Source organism: Gossypium hirsutum, chromosome D01, assembly GCF_007990345.1.
Source record: "Gossypium hirsutum isolate 1008001.06 chromosome D01, Gossypium_hirsutum_v2.1, whole genome shotgun sequence".
NCBI lineage: Eukaryota > Viridiplantae > Streptophyta > Magnoliopsida > Malvales > Malvaceae > Gossypium > Gossypium hirsutum.
Window position 1 is genome coordinate 30,648,788 of NC_053437.1, and position 19,447 is coordinate 30,668,234.

Below are 19,447 nucleotides of genomic sequence, written 5' to 3' on the forward strand. Positions count from 1 at the left end.
AAACAACTTTTGCTAAGCGATATTGAGTGAAAACGAGTAAAACGACATAATCGGTAAAAATACCTAATGTTCATAAGTAAGTGTTAAAGTGGGAATTCAATGTTGCCATAGAAGGGAAAAATGTTCAGCATGTTATAAAACATAAAAATATGAGATGAAGTTTAATTTCTGAGCTTTGGGGAAAAAGTGTAAATATGTAAAAGTTTAGGGGTAAAATTGTAATTTTTCCAAAGTTAGAGTCGAGGGCTGTTTTGATGAATGTGAGTATTAAATAAGATCAATTTTCTATTATAGATCAAGAAGAATGAAATTTGGAGTTAGACCGGGGAAAGAAAAAGGTTGAAGACTAAAGTGCTAGATTTGATCATATTTTGTACTGAGGTAAGTTTACGGTAAATAAATGTAATATTTTGATAATTATTATTAATGCTGTTATTTTTCAGAAATTATGTATTTATTTCATGAAAATATCTAATGTTGACTTAAGTATGAGGTGACAAAGAATCAATGATAAAAGCCCCGTTGCAACATTGGGAATGTATCGAATACAAATGTCATGACATTAAGGGAATGAGATCCCATGTAAGACCATGTCTGGGACATGGCATTGGCATCATTGAGATTATCAGAGGTCCCATGTAAGACCATGTCTGCGACATGGCGTTGGCATCATTGAAGTTATGAGAGGTCCCATGTAAGATCATGTCTAGGACATGGCGTTGGCACCGAGATGAGAAGTCCCCCGTAAGACCATGTTTGGGACATGGCATGGGCACCGATATGAGAACTCCCATGTAAGACCATATCTGGTATTTTTTATAATTATTATTAATGCTGTTATTTTTCAGTAATTATGTATTTATTTCATCAAAATATCTAATGTTGACTTAAGTATGAGGTGACAAAGAATCAATGATAAAAGCCCCATTGCAACATTGGGAATGTATCGAATACAAATGTCTTGACATTAAGGGAATGAGATCCCATGTAAGACCATGTCTGGGACATGGCATTGGCATCATTGAGATTATGAGAGGTCCCATGTAAGACCATGTCTGCGACATGGCGTTGGCATCATTGAAGTTATGAGAGGTCCCATGTAAGATCATGTCTAGGACATGGCGTTGGCACCGAGATGAGAGGTCCCTCGTAAGACCATGTTTGGGACTTGGCATGGGCACCGATATGAGAACTCCCATGTAAGACCATATCTGGGATATGGCATTGTCAGTACAAGAAACATCCCATGTAAGACCAAGTCTGGGACATGGCTTTGGCATGTTATTATCAGAAAAGAGACCTAAGTATCCTTATTATTCCAATGTGGCTCAACGAGATAGTAAACAAATTATGTTCCATGAATGTTCAGGTAAAAGCATAAATAGAAAATTCAAGTGAGTTATAAGAGTTAAGAACATATTATGTTATAAATTGAGAACCAACATTTCAACAAGAGAAAAGTAAGTTATAACATGAGTTATCTAAGTAAATAAGTAAGTGAACGAGTAAGATATTAAGTAAAGAGGAAATCAGAGATCATGACACTTGAGTACACTTATTTTTGTTAAATGTTGTTATTTATTTGCTTGTAAACTTACTAAACTTTATCTTTCATAGTATTACAAGCAAATTCGGGAATTTTAAAGACGTCAGAGAGCACTCACACTATCAACAACAACAACTCGGTATTTTATGATGATCAATGTTTGAGCTGTGGCATGTATAGGAACTTAGTCATTTTGACTGTATGTCCTTATGATATTGCTAAAGGATGATGTGTAAATATGTGATAATGTTTAGCCATTAAAATGGCTAAGTAAGAATATGTTTGGTAATATGAATGCCTAGGTGATAGTTTATACCTAGAAATTATGAAAGAGTAAAAATTTGCAATGAAACAGTTTTGGGACAGCAGCAGTGACGTGACTTTGAAAAATCACCAAGGATAGTATAAAATAAATTAGAGTGAATGATATATAGAATTAAATCTTATTGAGTCTATTTTCATAGAAAATTAACGGTGTGGGTAAAGGAATTTTATATTCTGAGATATTTGAATTTTGGTTACACAGGGTCAGAATGGTTTTTGGAGTCCCCTCTTTTGATTTTATAAAATCATTAAAAATTTTATAAAAATAATTATGAGTTATAATTTATATGCCTAGATTCCTTGGTGAGTCTATTTTCTGTATAAACAACTAAGAACACCATATGAAAATCATTCAATGAGAAAATTGATTTTTAGTGTATAAAGGTCAGAACCGTCAGGCAGTGAAATAGGGGAGAGTTTAATGAATAAATTGTACTAATTGGCTGGACAAAAAATTCTAAAAATTTTATGGTAAGATAATATATAAGTCTAGTTTCAGGGAAAATTTACGGATCAAAATTTCAAGTTTCGTAACTCGAGTTATAATTAAATTAGTAACTGCTGCGCAGGTGCACAGCATTATGGTGAACAATTAAATAAATTTTAAAAGCAAATTTTTATGCCCCGAACTAATAAGTTAAGTCAAGTAATGCCCTATGCTCAACTCCGGCAATGGTCTCGAGTAAGGGGTGCTACAATTCCAGCCCAAAATTCCTGTAACCAAACTACCCTATTCCTGCAGCCAACCACCCTTATCCTTGTACCCAAGCACCACCCCTCAGCACAAATTAACCCCCCAACCCTCAAATTTTAAAACATATTTTCCCCTTTCCCAAAAAACCACCATAGCCACCGCTCTTCCCTCCACCATTCTTCCTGACCATCGATCACCACCACTATGGTTCGGACCCGTAGTCGCATCGTCGCCGAGCCCTCCTTCACCATGAACCCACGACGACACCGTTTCTCCATACCCCAACCATCATATGCGATTGACAGTAACAACACGGGGAGGTTTTCTAAATTTTTCTACCTATTTATTTCTTTTCGTTCACATTAAAGACAATGTGCTTTCAGTAGGGGGACGTACTCTTCTTTATTACTGTCATTTTTTGCTGTGATTTTGGCTATTGTTGCTGTTGATGTGATTATTTTTGGCTGGTGTTGCTGCTTGAGGCTCCATTTTATTCATATTTATTTATTTTTTTAGAATCTCTTACCTCTTTTCATGCCCAAGATTTTTACCAAGAATTGTCTACTATTTGACTTACAAGCATGATTATTGTTCTCTGAGAAAATTACAGATTTTCCATAATTGATGCCATCTCCACTGTTTTATTCTTATTAGGCTAAAAATAATTGTGATTCATAGAGTTAACTTTATTTTGCTTTTCATAGAATTAATCAAGTTTAATACAAAGTGGACATTTAATATGTTTGCATGCTAAAATATGTTCAAGACTATTAAGGTAATTACTGAAACTTATTTTTGACACTTAATTGTTTTTTTTCACTAAAGTCCTCATAAAAAAGTTATTATTAAAATGTCGTTCAATGTTTTCGTGGTTACGAGTGCAGCTCGAAAACGTGACTGACTGAGTAACCGGGGTAGGGTGCTTGGGTTGTCATCCTATTTCGCTTCAAAAAGTTATGTGACGTGCTAGGTAAAACTCCGCTAACCGGAATTAATTTTTAAGAACATGTTGGGCTGAGTAACCGGGGTGAGGTGCTTGGTTGTCATCTCTATTCGCATCAAAAGGTTCGATGTGTTCTTAAGAAAAAATTATAATAAATTAGAAGTCTGCTGGACTGAGTAACCGGGTGGGGTGCTTGGCTGTCATCTTTCTTCGCATCAAAAGGTTTAGTATATTTCTAAAGCATAAAAAAATATAAATAATAAATCAAAATCAAAATAAATAAAAATATATATAATTTGGGGACTAAAGGAGGAAACAAATAGGGTGTCTTGGTAGGTTTGGTAATTTACCTAATTTTCATTAAATAATTCAAGTCGATTCTAATTTTTGTTTGTATTAATTGGAAAACTTTTTTTTGTTTTACTTAAAGCAAGCTTAGGGTTCTCTTTTTTTCAGATGCATTTTTGACTAATTTTTATAAAACTTAATAGTGGTATTTCTTTTATGGCAGAATCTAACTTTCACAGTAGATAAGAACCATACTTGAGGGCAAGCATGGGCTAAATAGGGGGAATTTGATAACACTCTAGAATAACGTATTTTTATGTATTAATTATGTATTTATTCTGAGTATGCTCCTGCTAATTTGAGCTATTTATGATCTTTTATCTCATAGGGACTAAATTTGAGGCAAAAGAAAAATTAAGGGCCAAAAGCGTGAATTTAGAGATAAAATGGGCCAATGTGTGACACAAGGAAAAGTTGGTGCCAAAAATGCAAGCATGGAGGAAACAAAGGTTAAAATGCAAAAAGAAGATATTTTATTCTATCAGACTCTATTTTAATTATATTAGGATAATTAATATTAAGATAATTATTAAGGATTATTTAATTTTAGGATTTTATTTTATCTTTATATATCTTCAATTAAATGTATTTATCTTTTGAGAGTTTAAGTAGGATTAGGCTATCTCCCCTAGCACTATAAATAGGGGGTGAAGTGACTCAAAAGACATCCATCTTTTTCTGTAAACACTCTCTCCCCAAAAGTCTAGGCTTTTGTTCTTCTCATATTTCCTTTCAATAAAATCTACATTTTTGTTTTATTTATTTTCTTTTCCACCACAACCATGAGCCACTAAACCTATCTAGCCGAAAGTTGTCGATATTCCCCAAAAAGGGTTCTGAAGGCTTAGAGTCCGTACTTAGCCTCCTCGCCTAGTATTCATCATTTCTCCACACTATAAGGCTGACGCTTCCGTCCATGTCCCTTAAGAAGTAAGCTTTTCAACCTATGCAAAGGCGGCCGCTTTGTATGTTTTGGAAAGGTTACACAGTCGGTTCGTTAGCTTACTGCGTCAGAAGTTGTAGAGCCCAAGAGACAAAATGGCGTGGGATTTGCCATTGAAAAGCGTTGATCTAGCACAAGACGATCACACAGAAGCGATTGTTGGCTAGAGTCAGGTTCCACTAAATCGTAAGTCTAAATCCTTGGAGCTGGTGGTCGTAGGAGTCCTCTTCCACTATAATTGGCTTATTCTGTTTGGGAAGGATCATCTAAAAGCTGAGGATTGAACCCAAGGTGGAACGAGACAACTGGAGGCCGGAACCTCCCATAAGAATTTCCTTTCTCTCAACTGTATTTTTAATTTCTCAATTTTTTGATTCAATATCCTTAATTCTATTTTTATTTTATTTTTTATTTCCAGATCCAAACCTTTAATTCTATTATTTTCTTATTTTTTTCCAGAAACGCAGGTTTCTTGGGCAAGATTCTGCCTGGGTTTTCAGGGAACAAGACATTGTGCAAATCCAGTCCCTGATGATTTGACCCTACTTCCCTTTTACTATTATTTTTTATTATTTATTAGGGATAGGATATTTTTGGTGCTTTCAATGAATGCATCAGTTTCGAGTGATTGGATCAAGATATTATAGTTCAATTGCGACAATTCATCGTTACTTTAGAGTTGTATTGAGAGCTATTTTAAAATTGCATAAACTAGTCATTACATTACCTAATGAGTCAACTCTTAGTGAAATCAGAAACAATTCAAGGTTTTATCCTTATTTTAAAGATTGCATTGGAGCATTAGATGGTGCATCCATTCCACTTAGCATTCAAGCAAGATTTTATGGTCGTAAAGGGGGGACGACACAAAATGTATTGGTTGTCATTACATTTGATTTGAAATTTTCTTATGTTCTAGCTAGTTAGGAAGGTAGTACACATGGTTCTAGTATTTTAAGTGATGCACTTACATGCCCAAGATGATTTAGAATTCCCGAAGGTAACGATTAACATTAATTATACAAAACAGTTCAATTAAGCTCATAATTTATTAGTAATAATTATGTTTTGTAAAATTGTAGGTAAATATTATCTTGCTAATGTTGGATACGGCATCTGAAATGGATATAATTCTCCATATCATTGTCTCTGATATCATGTAAAAGAGTTTAGTGATCAGTGGCTAGAAAATGCAAATGAACTCTTTAATCTTTGTCATTCATCATTGTGAATCACCGTTAAGCGTGTTTTGGCGATTTTGAAGAAACAATTTAGTGTGTTAGATGCTAAACCATTTTGCTAATTTGATAATACCAACTCTTACAGAGCGATAAGAAAGAGAGAAAGCAAAAGAATAGTGTACTAAGAGAGGAAATGAAACAAACTACGTGGACTGATTATATGGCTAGAAACATTAGTTAGGTTTAGGGCTTAGGGTTAACGTTTCTATCTTATGTATGTTTTAATATTAAAATTTTTATTTTTTTAATTGTTGGTTGGATATTGATATTGAAATTAGCTTGTTAGGTATTGAAATTATTATGTTTTAAGCTTGCTGGGTATTAAAATGATTGATAAAGTAAATTATTAATGAAAAAGAGGTAAGAGCAAAAAAGAAAGGACAATAAACAATTCAGGTGGACAAAACCAATGGAACAATCTTTTCTCGAAATTCTTGCAGGGGAGGCCCAAAATGGAAATAAGCCTTCTAACACTTTCAGAGTAGTTTCTATTAATTGAGTTGCTGTAGTTATTTCTAAAAGATTCCAAGTTCAATGTGATGCTAAGAATGTGGAAAATCATTTAAGGACTATAAAAAAACACATGGCAATTTATATGCACGATTTGGGTCGAAAGTAATTTTGAATGTTGATGATAACATGAAAATGATTACATGTGATAAAGTGACATATGATGCAACAATGATGGTAATTTATATATGTTAAATATATTTCAGTTTCTTTTTACTTGTTATTCTAATTGTGTATAACATCCAACAGGCACACAAGAAGTATGAACCAGTTTTGAACAAAAGCATTGATCATTATAATGAAATGGCTTTGGTTGTTGGCAAAGATATGACAACAGGAAGTTTTGCCAAAACATTTTCTAACATAGATTTGGATGATGGTAACTAGGTTTCAGTGTTGTAAACTACGACAATGAAGATGTTGAGGAGGTAAGAACAAAAACATCATTTGGCCCATTCGAGAATAAATGTACCCACGTTCCATCAGAGTGTGATTGAGCAACGAAAGTAGGTGATCATGTATCCATTATAAGTACTTTGGTATTACCTCGCCCAACTAAGAGAAATTTTGAGAATGTCGGAAGCTGACCAATTGATGTTCTGAAAGATGAATATATTCATATTCTTCCAAATTCACCAAGCGATTAGTCCGAATAAATATGACCACATAAATCCCTAGTCCTGCAATCTCAAATGATAGCCAAGATTAGAAGAAAACCAAACTTAAAAGGAATCAGAAAAGGACCTTTGTTGTTGTGCAAATGGAATCACTAGCTTCTACACTTCCTTTGTTGTCGGCAGTCCCTTAATACATGTAGAATATCTTCTATATCATGGCCACAAAGTTGACAAGAACTGCTATGACTGATTCCTCTTCAACTACGTTCTGAGTTAGTAAGAAATCTCTATTTAGAAGTCAGGAAAAGAAAAAATCATACTCTCTTAGGACCTTGACATTTCCAGATATCCTTCCAACAACCCTCTTTAGGGTTCCAAGACTCCTCTTTTAGGCTCCAAAAGGCCCTACAAAGAGAAAAGGCTCCTGAACTCGAATAAGCCTAAGACACCCTATCCGATCTGGAAGCAGGATGTGGAGGGGGAATGCTAACTAGACGTTTGATCACTCCTTCAAGGAGTCATATGAGAAACAAATCTAGATTCAAGAACCATCAGGCAAGACCAAGTCTCTTAGGATGCAATCCAAGTATAAATTTGCATGAGCAAGAACAAGTGAGAGTAAAGGGTCTACCCCTAGAACCCAAGGATCCTTCCAACAACGAATATCGGTGCCATCACCAATAGACCAAACTAATTTTTTGTGGAAGAGAGGCTAAACCTTAGATAGAGATCACCACTAGTGAGCACTTGCTTTTGCTACTGGATTCCAAAATTTGATCCTTCCAACCATATTATGCTCAAAGGATTCGTACCCAAAGAACATCCTCCTTAATGACTAACTGAAATCCAACCTTCATGAGAAACGAGTTATTTGGTTATGAAGATGTCGAAGCCCTAGACCACCACGAGATCTTGGCTGGTAGATAGAGTCCCACTCGACCAAGGCAAGTTTTGGATAGCCACTAGAAGAACCCCATATAAACTGCCTTGCAATACGTTCAATCTTAGCACAAACACTTTTCGGGATCAACATGGACTGCATGAAATAGTTAGGTATACCCAAGAGAACCGACTGAGCTAGGTGACTCTTCCTACAATGGATAACTTCCTAGGTTCCCAACTTTGCAGCTTGTGCCTCACCTTTTCCATAACAAAATTAAGAGAACTTTTAATAACCTAGTCATAGAGAAGGGGCACTCCCAAGTAAATAAAAAATTTTTGAACTTCTTGGAATCCAAATAACTAGCTAATCTGTTGCTAAGACCATCATCAATTCCTTTGGAGAAACACATATTACTTTTTCCTGCACTGATTTTATGCCCAGATAAATCACAAAACTGCTTCAGAATGCCCATTAAAAGATAAGCTTGCCCCATCTCTGTTTTACATAATATAACCAAATCATCCGCAAAGAATAGATGAGATAAAGCCAGACTCGTTCTTGAGAGACGAATTGGACACCACATACCAGTATTGATTTATGCACAAATAATGTAGCCCAACCATTCCATACACAGGACAAAGAGATAAGGCTAAAGTAGATATCCCTGCCTAATCCCTCTAATTGGCTTAAAATTTTGTGGGGGGACTCTATTTCAAAGGATTTGCATAGAAGAAGAAGTAATGGCTTAAATTTATGAATCTCAGTAGCCTGCATAGAAGCACTAATGAAATCCCAAGTCACTCTATTGTAAGCCTTCTTTAAATCTAATTTGATCGTTATCCAATTTTTTTGTTCCATTTGCAGCGCATAGAGTGAATGACTTCCTGCGCTATAGTAATGTTATCACAAATATTGTGACCAGCAATGAAACCAACTTGTTCCTGTGAGATGAAATTCAAAAACACTAATTTGAATCTATTAGCAATCACTTTCATCACCAATTTATACAAAACCGAGTAGAGGGTAATTGGTCAAAATTGATTGAAATCCTTAAGACTATCTTTCTTCGGAATGAGCACTAACAGAGTACTATTAAGATTCAATTCAATATTATTGCTAGCGAAAACACCATGAACCCAATCATAGACACACATTGCCAACGATATCCCACTGACTCTGGAAGAAGTGTGCATGGAAACCGTCACTTTCTAGAGCCTTCAATGGGTCCATGTCGAATAAAACCCTCTTGATCTCTTCATTCAATATTACTTTTTCCAAAAAAAACGTCTTAGGACTTAAGACAAGGGAAAATATTAGAAGGGAAACTTCTCATAGGCTAAGGGATTTCTCCGTAAAGTCTTTCAAAAAAAACCAACTGCCTCATCTTTAAGAATATTCTGGTTAGAACACCAGTCCGTGTTATCAATGCGCAACGCCATGATACAATTAAGTTTCCTTCTTTAAATCATGCGACTATGAAAAAAAGTTAGTGTTACGATCCACAAACTGAAGCCAATCATATCTAGCCTTTTGTTGCCAAAGAAGTTCCTCATGAGTGAGAAAATTTTCCAATTCATCACGGACATCCTTTTCAAGTCTGACTAACCAATTGGAGTTCCAATGATCTAATGCCTTTTGAATATTTAAAAGTAATCTCATAAGGTACCTTTTTGCGAGTACCTATAAATCTGTAAACTGACTTGTTCTAATCCTTAATTGCGTGAGGTAAAATCAACATGAGAGTCAGCTATATTATTTGAATAATTCCACTTGTCTTTGACCAAAGTAGGAAAATTATTGTGTTTCTTCCAACCTACAAGAAATCAAAAATGGTCTACCTTTAAACAGACTAATTTCCGATGTGGTCCTTAAAAGAATGAACCTATGATCTGACTTAATACACGAGAGATAATATACACGGTAATATGGAAAAATATAAACCCAAGAATCATTAGCTAAAGCTCGATCAAGCCTTACAGATGTGCTACCTCTTTTCCAAGTAAAGGATGGCCCAATATACCCCAAATCCTACAAATTACAAGAATCAACAAAATTGTCAAAAAGATTACACCTCGTACCAGAAACATGATTGCTTTTTTATCTTCAGGTGAGAGGATGGCATTAAAGTCTCTCATTTAACATCCACAATGAGGGTTCTTGTGGTAAACCTACTTTCATCTCGTCCCACAATGACTTTCTTTTCCTCCTATTTAGACTACCATAAAAAAAGATGTAAATAGAATTAGAAGGAACAATGCTAGAAACACAAAGGAGAATGAAATGAGGATGGTTTTGGATAATTTTAATTTGAACTGCGTCTTTCCAACCTACCCAAAAACCACTTGAAAAACTGATAGCTTCAACACGGTGAGAATAATTAAAACTCAATTTATCAATAATTAGATTTGTTTTTTACCGCTTACTCTTGGTTCTAGTAGGCACACAATATCTGAACTATGCTCAACATTGTATTGTCAGAAAACACAAAAAAATTTACTGCTAGCACAGCCTTGACAATTCCACGAAAATTTGTTAGATTAAAATCAATAAAAATTAAATTTTTACTGCCCAAGATAAACAATTAAAGGTTAAATTTCTTTATCTGGATCGCCTGAGCCCAAAACCTCAGCTTGTTGGGACGATATTTCCTTGGCCAAGTGGGTCATGGAATCATGCACACTGTCTTTGGTATTACTGTTTGTTTTAAATCTGTTTCATTTACCCAGTATAATTTGTTAAGCTTCTTTGAAATGCATAAGTTCCCTGCTTTTCCCCTAAAATGTTTGAAATGCATAATTTGTTAAGCTTCGCCTGTTTCATTTCCTCTCACTGAAGCTTAGGCAATGCCTCCCTCTTTCGAATCAATATTGGATGTGCCTTTGATTTCCTTAAACGTGATCATTGTATGATTACAAGGGTCAAGACCGTCGTTCGTTTCATTAGAAGCTGCAACCGGTATAGGCCCCTCCACTCATTGGCTCGAACGAGGGAAGAATCTGAATATGTTGTAGCCATCGTCGTTAGAGGTACCTAATCCCGAATCTAAAGACCCACCATCGGTGACCCTAGAAATTTCCCCATTTCTAGAAGTCACTATAGCCAACTTTTCCTTACCCAATTCCTCCAGTCCTCGAACTTGCAACAATAGACCCGTACTAACTGCTAATCCATTAGTTGACCCATTTCTTTGATCTAGTTTAAAGCCCAACATTGAGCTGTTCTCCCCTAGGCCCTCATCAGCCCCACTGTGCATAGTCTTTGAGCCATCTGCCTGCTTTTTGGACCAAACGAGCCCGGTACTTGACCCGTTAACATTATGAGATAATCTTGAAGGGCCTATTAAATTTTTGAAGCCTAATTCGTTCAATGGGCCTCTATTTTAGGCCCTATTATCCAAATAACTACAATTGCAGTAAGGGTTCGCAATCCCTTGATTTCCTCCAGGTAAAATTTCTTTCCCTTTCTTATTACGATTATCCAAATATTCATCTTTATCTCTTGGTTCAAATCCGGCGATAGTTTCCGTTTCAGTAAGAGCTCTAAAACAAGACCCCTAATTTTTTTTTCTGATTCCAGTGACAGACTGTGGAGAATCCATTGATTTTTACCGTGATTTTTTCTCAACAAGCATCCATAGCTCGTATGAACCTTCATTCTCACCCGTTCCATCAATGGTAATACTTTCTACTTCCGACACCGTTTCTGATGGTGGTAGGTTTTTTTCAACTCTGGGTTAGAGGTTGTAAAAGGACAGGCATCCTTCATGAGGCCATATATTCCACAGTGGAAATAGACAGTCAGTAAAATTTCATACTCAACTCTCTATATTTTACCATTAATTAGAATTTGGGACACCAATGGTCTGTTCAAATTTAAAAAAAAAAGTCATGCAAGCAAGTCTACCTCTAACTCTGTTGTCTGTATTCATATCTAGCTTAGCCACCTTTCTCACCAGACCTCATATTTCTACTAAAATTTTTCGCTTATATATGTAACTTGGCAGCCCTGAAAATTTGATCCATGACATCACTATGCTTATAAATGTTTGGGATAGATCAAAGGATACCGTCCAAGGTTGCACCATTAGATATTGACAAAAAATAGTCCAAAGACCTTCCAAAAATACCTTTTCGCAGTCAATTTTATTCTCAAATTTGGCCAAGAAGTATCCATTCTCGATACCCATCAGATGGAATGGCGATGATGGTTTCCATAAACTATAAATTCTGTTTTGTAAAACCGAGAAACCAATATTATGTCCCAGAAGCTTCAAGATTAATGTATTGTCCATATCCTGGATAAGAATTTGCTGAATCTTATTTGAGAATTTGATAGAGGGAATACCATTGATAATGGTTTTTTGGATGTCTACTTCCAATACTTCAAAATCCTCTTTCATCTCTAAATCTTCCCCAGCTTTGTTAGGAGAAGGACCAACTAATTTATCTTTTCATGATGCTATTGGTTGCTCAGTTGAATCAGTTGAATCTTCTTAGAGATTAAACCTTCTGCAAAACAATCACCAAGGACAAAGTTATCACAGAGAGAATCTATTTTTACTTCGTCTTTTAATAAAATTTATAATTATCACACTTTAATAATCAGTTTTGTAGAAACTAATAGAAGAAAATTACATTAGCATACTATCTTTTTTTAAACTCTTAAATTCTTTGTATTGAAGCAAAATATTGTAAGTTTATTTAATTAATGCAAAGGCTTTTAATTACATTAATGAACTCCATTAATTAAGTTGTTGAAAAGACAATTGGAAAGTTTAAAAAGTTTTCATTAATTAAATTTCATGGAAATCATTAATGGAAATAATGATTTTTTTTATCGTTTAAATGGTTTTTTGCATGGAAACCATATACAACTTTTTACCATTTAAATGGTTTTTTAAAATTTCAAACCATATACAGCTTTTTATTGAATGAATATTAGGTGTTCTTTTAACATTTAAATGGTTTTCATTGCATAAAAACTTTTTAAACTTTCCATGGTTTTTTTTGAACGTTTAAATGGTTTAATTGCATTAATTAATGTAATTTAATTACAATAAAAGTTTCATTTCAAAATCTGCAATTCCTTAAACTTTTAATTCTCATATGCATATTTAAAAAAAAATATCTTTTATATTAAGTAAAATACATTGAAATCATAAAATTTAAAGTCAAATTTATCAACCCAATTATTTCCTTTTCGAGAATAATTATTTTATTATATCTTTTTAATTTTTATTTGCCTTTCCGTTTAACTGTATTGGCTTCTTATTTATTTCACAATTAATTAATCTCTTTTTGTTTCAGATTTGTCTTTTCGTTTGACCATGTTAGCTTTCTTTCTTCTTTTCATTGTTCTCGGCAATTAGAGTACCACTGCAATATTTTTTTTTAAAAATCACATCAGTGTCGGTAAAGGAAAAGCTAAAATCTATTAAAATATTATTTTTTTAAATTTGAACCGGCAATGAGGACGCCAAAACCTATTAAAATAATCCCTTTTTTCTTTTTTTAATCTCGAAATAATCATATTTTTAAGTGTATTTGAAAAATACATACTAATGTCGACGAACATGGTATCGTTAGAGGTGATCATGGGCCGGGCCGGGTTGGGTCCAAAAAAATTTTCAGCCCGCATTCTAGGCCCAAGCCGGGCTCGGCCCGAAATATGGGCTTGAAATTTTGTCCAGACCCAACCCGGGAAAAAATTCCTAAGCCTGAGCCCGGCCCGGCCCGGACCGGACCGGCCCATTTTTTAATAAACATCAAAATTTTATTTTTAAAAAAAATATTTTAAAAATATTTTAAAATTAAAAAATAAAAAATAAATATTTATTATATATTCGGCCCAGGCTCGGGCCAAAAAAGTGGTGCTCGAGGCCCGGCCCGTTTTTTAAATGGGCCTCATTTTTTTGCCCAAACCTATATTTTGGACTTATATTTTTATTCGAACCCTCCCATATTTCGGGCAGGCCATCGGGCCGGACCGGACCGCCCGGCCCATGATCACCTCTAAGTGTCGTCATAAAAAAATTATTTTTTATAAAGCAAACAATTATTAAGGGATAATAGAGGGTGATGTCTATTGTAAGATGATCAGTACTAACATACATTATAAAAAACATGACATTTTCGTATAAAATTTTACACTTAATAATTTTTATAAATAATTAATTTAATTTGGTTCACTATAAGGATTTCTTTATCCAATACAAAAATGAGAAAATAGAAAGCATAAATAATTTAATGGGCAATGATGAAAGTTTTGTTTCATTAATGTCTTTTCCATCTTGCCACATTAAAAATGTCAAATCATTTAATGAAACAACTGCATATCATTGAGTAATTACAACACATTTATTGTTCTCGGTAGGTGAAGCATTCATTCATAGCTTTCAAAACAAACTCAGACTCCAACTCCAATATTATCGTTATTATTTTATTTAAATCGATATATGACAACAATAATTACTTATCAATTTCTTTACTAAAATATCATATCCTTAACAGTTTTTGGACTTTATTTTGAACTTTTTTTAAACTTTTTCAATTAACTTATCATCTTTTATTATCTCGAGATTTCAAATCACTATTAATAATAACAATTTTGTACTAAATTTATCGAGGCATTGTGATAGATAATTTTTACAGTATAATATTTTAATAATTAATTTTTATTTATATATTACTTATGTAAAGTGGAGTTTTTCTTCAAATTTTTGACATATATATCTATCACCATTTAAAAAAACAAGTCTTTTTAATTAATTTTTGAATCTCATCTGTCAATTTAAAAACGTTCACTGTTTCTCTACTATTATTAAATACTTAGCTGAGTTTATTGTTATAAGTAAAGTTACATCAACTTAATTAAGAAAAATTTTAAAATTTGAAATCATGAACGAAGTTAAAAATTTTGTTTAAAAGGATCAAAATAAGATTATAAAATTTGAGAGGCAAAACTAAAATTTTATATTAAACATATTTAATTTAAATTATTAATTTTTTAAAAAAGATTAAATTTATAATTTTCCTATTTAACTAAATATTTAAAAAAATTAAACTGAATCTTTTAATTTTAAGGAAGGATTATAAAACAATTTTTCTACTGAGCCAAAAGGGGCCAACGCCCTACCTACTCCTTTGGCTAAGCTGTATTTGAAATAATTAAAAAATATTACAGGGATATGTCATATTTTAGTATATTTATATAATATTTATTAAAAAACTGCATCTAATTACATAAAAAACAACATTTAAATTGTTATTTTTTAAACAATTTTATTATAAATTTTGATTCTATATACTCTTTTTAGTATAATGATTAGAAATATCCATAATCTCTCTCCAACTTATAAATAAGAATATAATGCATTTTAATCACTTGAATTAAAACTTAATCTGTTTAAATATCTATTTTTTTAAATTAACCACCCACTCCCTTAAAACACTACCACTGTCATTTAAAAAAAAGCTATAAATCATCTATTTCCTTTTTTTTTCACGTTAAACTTATTTTTTTATCAATAATAAACATAAAATTTTACAGTCATAAATAACTACTTTTATTAATTAACCACTCACTCACTTAAAACACTACCAATCCCAATTCCCATGTAAGAAAAACTATAAATCATCATTTAAAATTGTTTTTCTTTAACGTAAAATATAAATTTTTATCACTAATATTTTTTTTCTTTCACATGATAAATATAAAATATAATATGTACAAAAAAATAATTCAACATATACAGAGTGTACAAGCGAGGCTAATAAAATCTCACATATTTTTAAATATAAATTTAAAAAAACACGTATCATTCCACTATTCCTTGTATTAATATACAGAATCTTTAAAATGGATCGTTTTAATACTTTATTGGATCAATAATTTTTATATAAATAAGTTGAAGTCAAAGCAAACGCAGATAGAAAGAGCCAAAAAGGCAATCAATCCACAACATAAGAACTTATCATAGGCGAAGACATTTGGCAAAACCATAAAGCAAGTCCTGTTGCCACGTTTTGTCAGCTGGGCGGTGATTCCAAAAAAAGTAGATCATTGGATGCACCGTTTTGTCCGTAAGATGGGCCTTCTGTCAATGAAAATGCGTCACACTCGCTCCATCTTAACCGTCCCTTTTTTTATTTATATTTCTTATCAACCGCCGTACTGTTTGGCACATACGGTTAAAACAACAGCCCACGTTGTTAACAGAAAAAAGGGGCCCACTCCAGGGGATACGACAATTGATTAAAAACAATGTTTATTCAATTTTTTTATAATTAGATAAGGGTGGAGTTACTAAGGATTCAACTTAAGTTTTTATACCACAATATAAATATTTTTGTTACTATGCTAAATGATTGATCGTATTAAACTTTAATTTTAATATTCAAGCTAATTGATTTTATTTCCTAACAAAGAGCAATCTTAACTTACTATAATTGTTGTGGTAACCATTTAAAAATATATATATAAATTTGAATGCATTTAAGTATAAGTTATAATATACTTATAATTCTAGTAACTTTTGGAAATTAAGATATTTTTTTAATTTTAGTCTTTTTATTTTTCAAATTTTAAATTTTAAGTCTAACTGTTAATACTTTTATTTTTATTTTTGTTAAATTTGTTGTTCCTGTATTTTAAAATAATAATAAAAACCCTACTCACTTAATAGCCATGTAATTAAAAAAAGTGTGGTAATTAACTTGAATTTAGCAAAAAAATTAACAATATTAACAATTGGACTTGAATTTTAAAATTTGAAAAATAGAGGGACTGAATTCCTAGAAATACAAGTATAGAGACTAAATTCCTAATTTTCGAAAAGTATTGGGACTATAAACACATTTTAACCTTAAGGATATTATATATTTCATTTTAGAGTAAGATTTTCAAAACCAGACTAATGGTTTAACTTGATCAAATCATCAATTTTTGATTCGATAAATAAATCATTAAAAAATTTATCTAAATAAAAAATAATTAAACCTTCGATCCAATTAATTTGTATTAATTCGTGAGTCAACCGATCTAACCTCTTTAATCCGACCAATAACCTATTTGATTCGACTAACCAATCCAATTCAAACAACATTAATTTAAGAATTGAAAAGTTATGCCTAATTTACCTATTTATCCCCAAAAAATTAGTAGTGGAATTATGATTTTTGTTGGTCTTTTATTAGAGATGAGATTTGTACGGTTATTGTTGATATTTGTCATCTTTGCTTTGTATGAAGTTTTACTAATGTAAAAGAAAAAGACTCTTGTTCTTAGATCATATTCATTTTTATTTGATATGAGTTAAATTTCCTACTATTTATTTTTTAAGAAAAGGCTGAAGTATAATTATATGATCGATAATTACAAAGATTTTGTATTATCTTAATTACTACAAGTAAAATTAATCATTATAAAGTTATATCAAACATAACTTAGAAAAGAATAATTTTTTATAAAAACTCACATTTTAATGAAATTTAAGACAAAATAAATCTAAATAAACCCATACATTATTTAAATAATATGAAACTTAAGATTTCATAGCCTTAATTTTACCTACATAGCCAATACACTATTGACAATATATGAATAATATATTTTTTTGGTCGATAGATATTAAATTTTTTTAAATAAATAGCACAAATCATATAGATGAGTTAGAATTTTTTAACTGACAAATTAGTAGAAATTACTATTTTGATAAAAACAATTTCATCGTTTAAATTACACATAAAATTTGATGTTTTATTATTATTTTTTTTAAAATTCACATAATCTAAATACAAAAAAAACTTCTACATTGTGATTTAGACTAACACATAACATTAATAATGGTAAGAGGACCAAATTATATAAAACTAAAATATATGGATTAAATCTCTAAATTTAATATAAAGACAAAAATTACAATTTCAATAGTGGTTTAAACAATATTAATTTACTATTTTTTAAAATATATTTGACTTAACGACATTTTGAGAAATCGATCTGACACTCTTAAAGACAACACTTAGAAAATTTTTCTAAGAGGAACGAATCCCCCTCAACATGTATTATAACAATCAATTGAATTTTTTCTCAAGTAAAAATGATTAATCATGTCATCTTATACTAAATTGGAATGAGTTTCAACTTCCCTACCGAATGCCTCTCATGATTCTAATATAAGTAAATACTTGATCAAGTTTTTGAAAGCAATTTTATGAGAAAAAGAAAAATAATGCGGTTAATAATTGGCAAAGAAAATGAAGGAAAGGTGACAATAGGTCCAACAAGGAGAGGCCATTTAAAAATGTTGATTGCTTAGACAAGTACAAGATGTCATGAATGACCGACATGCTTTTCGGGGCAAATCGTCTTGATAAGTTTAGAGTTTTAATTTTAACCCTCTCAATCTATCAATATTTAAAACAGTCACAAATTTCATTTACTTAATCAATTTTAAATCTAATATGATTCTGGAACAACATCAGATTTTCTTTTTAAAAACTAAAGTCATGAATCGAAATGTTGTTAATATATAAAATTTGAAGGGTACATTCATTGAGTGCGATGGCTGCCACCTCTCATCTTTTAATTTTATAATATTGCCACTCATTTACGCAAAATAAATAAGGAAATTTATTTAATTAATTAAAATATTAAGTACCAATCAATTGTCTATCTATATATATAGCTGATAGTTTGTAAATAATAAAATAGCAAATAGTATTTTAAAAGTATTTATGTCTTTTTTGGAAAATAAATTTATATAATATTTGAACCATGTGTTTCATTATCTCAATTTTGTTATTTCAATCAAAATTATATTTAATTTTTTTATAATATCTTTTTATAAATTTGTAGTTATGAGTATAATTTTAATTGGTAAATTTGAATACAGTTGGTATTTTATTTTAAAAATATATTTGTCAAAAAAAAATTCAAACAATGGTTACAATGCGATTGAAAGGTACTATGAAACAAAATGCAAATGACAAAAAACGTGATTGTAATTGCGGCAATGTCTTATGATAAAAGAAAATAAATATTAAATGTAAAAAAAAATTCGTGAAATTTAAGTAGTTTTATATATTTTTTTTGTAACTTTTTGAATTTATTAATATATTTGTATTTATCATGTATGTAAGTTTTTGAATCGATCCGATATTTCTATCTTATCTATTTAAAATATTGTCTATAGTAATACATATTTTACAGTTAAATTTTTTTTTAATAAAATAAATAGTTAGAAAATTTTAATTTATGTTAAACTTGATATGAATTATCTACATGAATATAGCATAAAATATAAATTTTAAATTGTTAAAATATTAATCCTACAATAAATTACAAAAAATATTTTATGAATTCCTTCCAAATAAATTATGTAAAATTATAAAGATAA